Source organism: Rutidosis leptorrhynchoides, chromosome 3, assembly GCF_046630445.1.
Source record: "Rutidosis leptorrhynchoides isolate AG116_Rl617_1_P2 chromosome 3, CSIRO_AGI_Rlap_v1, whole genome shotgun sequence".
Lineage (NCBI taxonomy): Eukaryota > Viridiplantae > Streptophyta > Magnoliopsida > Asterales > Asteraceae > Rutidosis > Rutidosis leptorrhynchoides.
Window position 1 is genome coordinate 275,793,705 of NC_092335.1, and position 9,119 is coordinate 275,802,823.

A 9,119-nucleotide genomic window follows, 5' to 3' on the forward strand; every position below is an offset into this window, starting at 1 on the left:
CCAACAACTATCTATGAAGATAATGCAGCTTGCATAGCACAGATGAAAGAAGGGTATATCAAAAGTGACCGAACGAAACACATACCTCCTAGATTCTTCTCTTACACTCAAGATCTCATCAAAGACAACCAGATTGAAATGAGACATGTTCAATCTAGCAAAAACTCTGCTGATCTTTTCACCAAAGCACTTCCAACTGCTATTTTCAGAACGCATGTTCACAATATTGGCATGAGGCATGTTCAAAACATGTGACGACTCAACGATGTCTACTTGAGGGGGAGTCAACTCTATGCTGCACTCTTTTTCCCTTGGCTAAAGTTTTTATCCCACTGGGTTTTTCTTTAGCAAGGTTTTTAACGAGGCAGTACTAAGTTGCTCTTTAATAATTTGTCATCCAAGGGGGAGTGTTATGATAAAGACATAAAGTGGATGACAAACTATGTTCATGATCACGGGTGTATTATTATTTCACCTAACTGCACAGTAAAATTTATAGTATAAATATAGGATCGAATGTAATGAGTTTTTGCACCATTTACTTCAATAAGATTTATTACTCTCTCCTTTCTCTTTAATATCAGTAGTCCATAACCAAGAGTCAGATCACTAAAGGTAGTTATAAACTTTTAAATTATAACAAACACATAAATATATGCACAAGAGTTATAAGTCATCCTTACCACTTTCATTGGATCTACCTTCCACCAGTTTTCTTCATGAAACTCGATCACCGCTCTTACCAAACGGTCATTCACCCAATGACTATTACACACTAACTCGATATTATTTTCTTATTCGTGAACACAAAACCAAACCAACATCAAAAACCATCAACTTAATCCATCACCCGTCACCTTACTACCGGCGGCAACCACCATATCCGCCGACCATCACCACCACATCGAACCCATAATTACGGTTAAACACCATCACCAAACCATTATGTTTTATATCCGCTTTCATTCGAACACCCTTACTACCATGGATCGACCACCACAACCTCCACCATTCTCTATCTCTCTCTTCTCTCACTCTCACTATAGCTCTCTATTATTTATGATTAACAACCACAAATCATCACCATATGTAAACGGTTGCTACTGTAGACAAACGAAACCCATTTCATCAAAACCCATTCGAACTTTCACAGCTGTTAACTACTTCTATTTTAATCAAACAACAAACTATACATCACACATCGGTTTTCTAACTGCTACTGCTATTCTTGTTTCGGTTTCAGCTGAAAACACCACTATAAACCCGTTTAAACATCACCTTATTATCATTTCTGTTGCAGTTAAATTCCTGTTTCTTTTATGTCATGAAAATCACCTTCAAATCACCTTCCACAAATCGCCAACAATCAACTGCTACTTCTGTTGCTCGAGGTTTTCTGTTCCGGCATAACGCCACCACAAACAACACCCTTTTTAATGTCTGTTAGTGTTTCCTGTTTCCTTGTCAATGTTTAACTAACCAAACAGCTACCTCTACCACATTCACCCAACCCTAACACCACCAACATCAACCTTATCATTTTTTTTCTTATCTTTTCGTTTCCTAATTCGATGATTATTTATTTCTGTTTTAATTCTATCCAAAGGAAAACCACAAGAGCCGTCACCTGCCACTGCTATTTTAAAGTTTCGACAACTGCTGCTATCTCTCGCATGTTTTTCTATTGTTATTCATTCGAAAACCCAGATGAACAGTTCCATCGATGATACGTATTGAAAGATAAAATCGATGTTTTCGATTGTGATTTTATGTGACTATGATAATGTTGATGATGTAATAGAATACGTATGATAAGTTAGAAGTTGAACGAGATATGATAATGTTGATGATGTTTTAGATGAAGGATGATGATGATGACGTATGAAACGTATTAAGGGATCGATTGTTACAGGGATTTATTTTATGTTGGGCCATCATAATTCTAATTTAGTTTGGGCCGTGTTTGTTTGTGTTAATGGGACGAGATTCGATTTACATTTTAGGATTGGGCCAAATAATCGATGATGATGTATGAACAATAATAAATATGAAGTAAAGAAAAAGATAATATGATATGGAGATACATATGATAATGATAGTGGGGATCATAATAATGATTAGACTAGGAAGATAATTAGACGATGAGGATAATGTTGAATAAGAAGAAGGATGCAGAAGTAAAAATTAAAAACAATTTAAGTTAGGAGTTATTTCAGAATCAAAACACATAACGTAATGGTTAAGGATGTTATCCGGTTAGCGGGACGTCGCGTGTTCAAACCCGGACTTGGGCATTTTTTAGGACTACTTCTTTGAGGTAGTTTACTTATTACTCATTATTATTATTATTATTATTATTATTATTATTATCATTATTATTATTATTATTATTATTATTATTATTATTATTATTAATAATATCATTTTTAATGTAAGTAGTACTATTATTGAAACTAATTTTTATAAAAATTACCATATTTATTATTAGAACTATCATTATTATTATTATTAGAATTATCAATATTTTTATCATTATTATTTTTTATTACCATTTTTTTTATAACACTAATATTGTTATTTTTATCATTATTATTATTAGTATTATTAATATATCAAATAAAGATTTTCTATATAAAATATATTATTTACATAAAACATAGTTAATGTATATAAAAATAAATATAGTTAATTTAGTTATTAATGAAACGTACAAGTTACTAAAATAACAATTAATAATAATACCTAAATTTGTTCGATTACCATTATATGTGTTAATATATATAAATGATATAGGTTCGTGAATCCGAGGCCAACCCTGCATTGTTCAGTATCGTCGTATGAATATTTTTACTACAAAATATTGTATAGTGAGTTCATTTGATTCCCTTTTACTCTCTACATTTTTGGGACTGAGAATACATGCGCTGTTTTTACAACTGCTTTATTAAATGCTTTTGAAATACATTTTGAACTGCGAATACATGAAATGCTTTTATAAATGTTTGACGAGATAGACACAAGCAAAACATTCCTCGAATGAATTATGTGGACGTAATAATTGCCACCATTGAATTATGTGGACGTGATAATTGCCACAATTGATATGAATATTTTTCCCCTGATTATTATTGCTTGGTAACCTAAGAATTAGGGAACATCACTAATTTTTAGAATTAGTGCACGCCTAATTGACAAGAATCCTAAAGGTAGCTACCGGGTTTAACACTCCCACCCAGAATGTTCAATAGACGGAAGGGCTAGTGGGCGTGGTGTTTAGTACTTCGAAGTTTATATGATTATTATACAGACGAGATGTTCTGTTTTGGGGATATTATTATGCGCATTATATGTTAAGGTCGGTTACCTAGCCAAGCTATGAAAACAATGAAAAGTGAATGTTATGTATCGAGAGAATGATTTTATACACACGTTATGTGTATGTTATTTTGTGCACGAGATATGTGTACGGTTACTAAGATTTATGAAAGATGATTTCGTACACGAGAAAGGTGTACTGTATTTAAAAGATATCGCATGTACATTACAGGTGGGTATAGGATTCAGGCCCATTTGTACCATGCAGTATTTAAATCTTGTGGTATATCAAAATGATGAATTTTATTGTTTTATGTTAAACCTATGAACTCACCAACCTTTTGGTTGACACTTGAAAGCATGTTTATTCTCAGGTATGAAAGAAATCTTCTGCTGTTGATAATGCTAAAAACGAACATATATTTCATAGTATTATCCCTCAAGAAAGACAAGCTTTTAGTTGTAATTGTTCTATTTACAAGTGATATTCGTTTAAATATTAAAGGTGAAGACAAAAGACAGATTCGACGAATTGAAGACGCAAATGACCAAAAAGCTAAAAAGTATAAAGTACAATCAAAGTGGTTCAAATTATTGATGAGAAACGTCTCAAAATTACAAAAGTACAAGACGCGAAACGCAAAATACAAGATATTAAATTGTACGCAAGGATGTTCGAAAATCCGGAACTGGGACCAGAGTCAACTCTCAATGCTCGACGCAAAGGACTAAAAATTACAAGTCAACTATGCACATGAATATAATATAATATATAATAAATTCTTAAAATTATATATATTATATTATATTTATAAAACCGTCGGCAAGAAGCAAACAAACTCATGTGAGCTGGAAAAAGAGGCCATGCGATCGCATGGCCTGGAAGCCTAAATCTCATGCGATCGCATGGTGAACAGTATCTGGCCACATCCCTATAAAAAGCAGTTTGGTGATCGATCAATAACACATCTTTTTCTTTATCTATCTCTCACTCGTATATATATATATATATATATATATATATATATATATATATATATATATATATATTAATTTTAATTTTAATTTTAATTTTAATTTTAATAATAATAAGGGTATGTTAGCGAATATTGTAAGGATGTAAGTCGAAATTCTGTCCGTATAATGCTACGCTATTTTTAATCATTGTAAGTTATGTTCAACCTTTTTAAATTAATGTCTCGTAGCTAAGTTATTATTATGCTTATTTAAGCCGAAGTAATCGTGATGTTGGGCTAAAATATTAAAATTCGGTAATTGGGCTTTGGACCATAATTGGGGTTTGGATAAAAGAACGACACTTGTGGAAATTAGACTATGGGCTATTAATGGGCTTTATATTAACTAAACGATACCTCGTTAATTTAATATATAGACTTATAATTTGACGTATTTATATATAACCACTTACGCTTGACTGGGTACGGTGGGCGGGATATCTATAAATACCAATAATTGTTCATTTTACCGGACATGGAACTGGATTAATAGTTAATAGACTTGTTGAAACAGGGGTGAATTACATACAAGGGTAATTGGTGTAATTGTTAACAAAGTAATAAAACCTTGGATTACACGCAGTCGATAACCTGGTGTATTCATTAAACAAAGTATTAAGACCTTATTACAATTCGAATCCCCAATTAGTTGGAATATTTGACTTCGGGTATAAGGATAGTTTGACGAAGACTCTCGCACATTATATTTATGACAGATGAACTATTATGGACAAAACCGTATGGACATATCAAATAATCCAGGATAAAGAACAATTAACCCATGGTAATAAACTAAAATCAACACGTCAAACATCATGATTACGGAAGTTTAAATAAGCATAATTCATTTATTTCATATTTAATTTCCTTTATTTCATATTTAATTGCACTTTTAATTATCGCACTTCAATTTATTGTCATTTTAATTATCGTACTTTTTAATTATCGCAATTTTATTTACCGTTATTTTATTTATCGCACTTTAATTATTGTCATTTACTTTACGCTTTAAATTAAGTTATATTTATTTTTAGGTTTTAACTGCGACTAAAGTTTTAAAATCGACAAACCGGTCATTAAACGGTAAAATCCCCTTTTCATAATAATAATACTACTTATATATATATATATATATATATATATATATATATATATATATATATATTTACAAATATAGTTTTTTTTTATATAGCGTTAAACTTGGCTAAGATCCCTGTGGAACGAACCGGACTTACTAAAAACTACACTACTGTACGATTAGGTACACTGCCTATAAGTGTTGTAGCAAGGTTTAGGTATATCCATTCTATAAATAAATAAATATCTTGTGTAAAATTGTATCGTATTTAATAGTATTTTCGTAGTAAATATATAATTATTTTGTATACACCTCTACGCACATCAAGTATTTTTGGCGCCGCTGCCTGGGAACTGCTTAAACGCCGGAAGTGAAATGCTATCTATATTTAAAAAAAAAATTAGTTTTCTTTTGTAAAAATACGTTTTAATTATTAAAAATACAAAAATATAAAAAGAAAAATAAAGTATATATTTCTAAGAGTTTTTTAAAATACATAAATTATAAAGTATTTTTATTTCTATTTTAGTTTTTAAAACTAGTGTTATAACCCTCGCTTCGCGCCGGGGTTCGGTTTTCAATGTATTATATTGCGTTTAGTTTGTAAAATTATTTCGTGGCTAAAGATGATATCGTTGAAGCGCAATTCGATTCGAACTAAAAGGTATAATCCGTGAAAGATTTAAATGTTATTTTAAATTAACAATATATGTACATCTCCGCGTTTCACTATGGAATTGTCGACTTTTAAAAATTTAACGCAAAATCGACGTGTATGAAAAGTACCTCAAATATTTAGCATTTTTTAAAAAGCGTCTGTTTTGCGTATAGTTAGTGACAGTGTGCTCCTAAAATTATTTCGAGTTTAACGATGGTGTCAGAAAAATTTAACTCGTTGCGAGCTAGAAGATATGGCCCGTTGAATATTTGGGTGGAGTTTATTTAAAAAATTTTATGAAAATGAGTATTTGACACTTTCGGGGGTCGATTTTAATATTTGAACAAACTATGGGGGCTTTTTTGAAAAAAAAAGGTGGGAAAAGGGGAAAAAGTGAAAGGACGAAAACGCCCCTGGTGACTATTAATCGTTTTTGTCTATTAGGTAGAATATAAAGTATGTGGTCGATTTACAATGAATGAGAAGTTTAATGGTTAAAGTATAAAATGTTAAAAGTTTGTGGTAAATTTATAAAAGCTATATAGTTAACTATTATATATTTTGATGCTAAAATGTAAATAATTAAAAGATTGGGGTAGTTTGTGAAACTTGTGTGGTTACTATTCACTTTCACTATACCTTTTAGATATATAGATATAATTTAAGTTTTTATTTATTTTATATAAATAATTTAAATAATTATAAAACAGAATTTTAAAAACAGAAAAGAAAAAAAAATATAAAGCCTTGGCCCGAGAACTGTAGCAGCCCAACACCTGGCCCAAAACTCTACTCCATACGACCGCATGGAAATATAACCTCGAAGCCATGCGATCGCATCGCTTGAGTTGACAGGTCTGTAACCTCAGCCGACCAGATTAGGGTTAATAATTATAATTAATATTATTAATTAAAAACCTAATTAGGGTTTATTAATTAATTAGTTTAGTTTTATTTATTTATTTTGTATTATTTAGTTTTAATCTAGTTTTAATTAATATATAAAATTAATAGTTTTATAAAATAAATAATATAAAAGTAATATTTTTATAAAAATTGTACTTTTTGCAACTTTAAGTTTATTTTTATATTTTGTATCTTTTTATTTGTTTTAGCGTAATATTTGTATTTTTCGTTCGTATTTAGTTTTAAGTCATAGTTTTTGCGTAGTTATTTTTATTTCTAGATTTTTAGGCTTTGCCGTAAAATCCCTTAAGTACTTTTTCTTTAGACTAAGATTTAGGTGCTTTAGAATTTTGCGACGCCGTTTTTATAAATTTTAGTACTTTTTAAGTTTATTGCCGTTTTGGATATAGAATTTCTTTAAGCTTTAATATTTTTAGACGCAATTTTTAATTCTTAGTTTTTAGACTTTTAAGTTTCGATGCGCTACGTTCTTTTTATTATTTTTCGACCTTTTATTTTTCGACGTTTTCCAACGCACTCTTTTTCTTTCTTATTTCTCGACACTCTAGTTTTTAGGATATAGAATTTTCTATTTCTTCTCTAAAATTTCTTTAAATTTCATTGAAATATTATTTTATGTGGTTAAATTGATAGACATCCAAAATTTTCTGGTTCGTAGTAATAGTTGGATTTGTTAGTGGCGAGTTGTGGGCTTCCGATTTAAAGGGTCCTGGCTACCTGCTGCATCTATTGGCTATTCGAAACGTGGGCAAAATCAGAAAAGTATATTAATTTGATAACTTATATAATTTTTATCTTTTATAACTAATAGGATATTCAGTGAATGCACCGAGCAAAACGTTCACCACCTTTTGTACGTTCACCACCTGTAACTCGATCAAGACATCTAGCCAATATTGTCACCGTTGATTTTTCTTTAGAATCGTCATCTAGTCGACCAAGTACTCCAATTCAAATTTCTGATAATCCATTTTTTGAACCCGACCTCACCATTGAGAATCCGGAGGATATTCAGGGACAATTCAGAGATCCTGAACCACTAATCTTTCCTCCGGAACCACCAATCATTCAAACAGATATTGTCGAGGAACAACCCATTAAATCAGAAACCTCTAGTGATTCAGATTCAACAAATTCAATCATGGAAAATCTGGAACCTCTAAGTATGGAAGACCGAATGAGAGCTAAACGTACTGGCCAAGGTCGCGCAATTACTCAACCAGACATTAATGCGCCAGATTATGAAATCAAAGGACAAATCCTACACATGGTAACTAATCAATGCCAATTTAGTGGTGCACTGAAGGAAGATCCAAATGAACATCTTCAAACCGTTAATAGGATCTGTACTTTATTCAAAATAAGAGAAGTGGAGGATGAATAGATATATCTCATGTTATTTCCCTGGACTTTAAAGGGAGAAGCCAAAGATTGGTTAGAATCGTTACCTGAAGGGGCGATTGATACATGGGACGTTTTAGTTGAAAATTTTCTTAAACAATTCTTTCCGGCATCCAAAGCCGTAAGACTTCAAGGAGAAATTGTTACGTTCACGCAAAAGCCAAATGAAACTCTATATGAAGCATGGACAAGATTTGAAAAGTTATTAAGAGGATGTCCGCAACATGGTTTAGACACTTGTCAAATAGTACAAATATTCTACCAAGGATGCGACATCACTACAAGAAAAGACATCGATATATTAGCTGGTGGTTCCATTATGAAGAAAACCGCAACTGACGCTTACAAAATTATTGATAACACTGCTTCCCACTCACATGAGTGGCACTAAGAAAAAGATATCGTTAGATCATCTAAAGCGGCTAGAGCCGATTCTAGCCATGACTTTGATTCCATTTCCGCAAAGATAGATGCTGTCGAGAGACGAATGGAAAAGATGACTAAAGATATCCACTCAATACGAATTAGTTGTGAGCAGTGTGGAGGACCACATTTGACAAAAGATTGTCTCAGTATTGAACCAACAATGGAACAAAGAGAGAATGTTTCATACATGAACCAAAGGCCTGGAAATAATTATCAGAATAATTATCAACCGCCAAGATCAATCTACAATCAAAATCAGAACTATAACCGAAATGTTCCATACAACAACCAACAAGGT

General features: G+C 31.5%; 1 non-coding gene across 1 annotated transcript; it reads right to left on the bottom strand.

The window, feature by feature from the left end:
* Positions 1 to 8,519: 8,519 nt before the first annotated feature.
* On the bottom strand, positions 8,520 to 8,626 carry LOC139903318 (small nucleolar RNA R71). The gene has a single exon (XR_011778145.1). It is a non-coding gene; the product is annotated as a small nucleolar RNA R71 (small nucleolar RNA).
* Between the last annotated feature and the right edge of the window lie 493 nt (positions 8,627 to 9,119).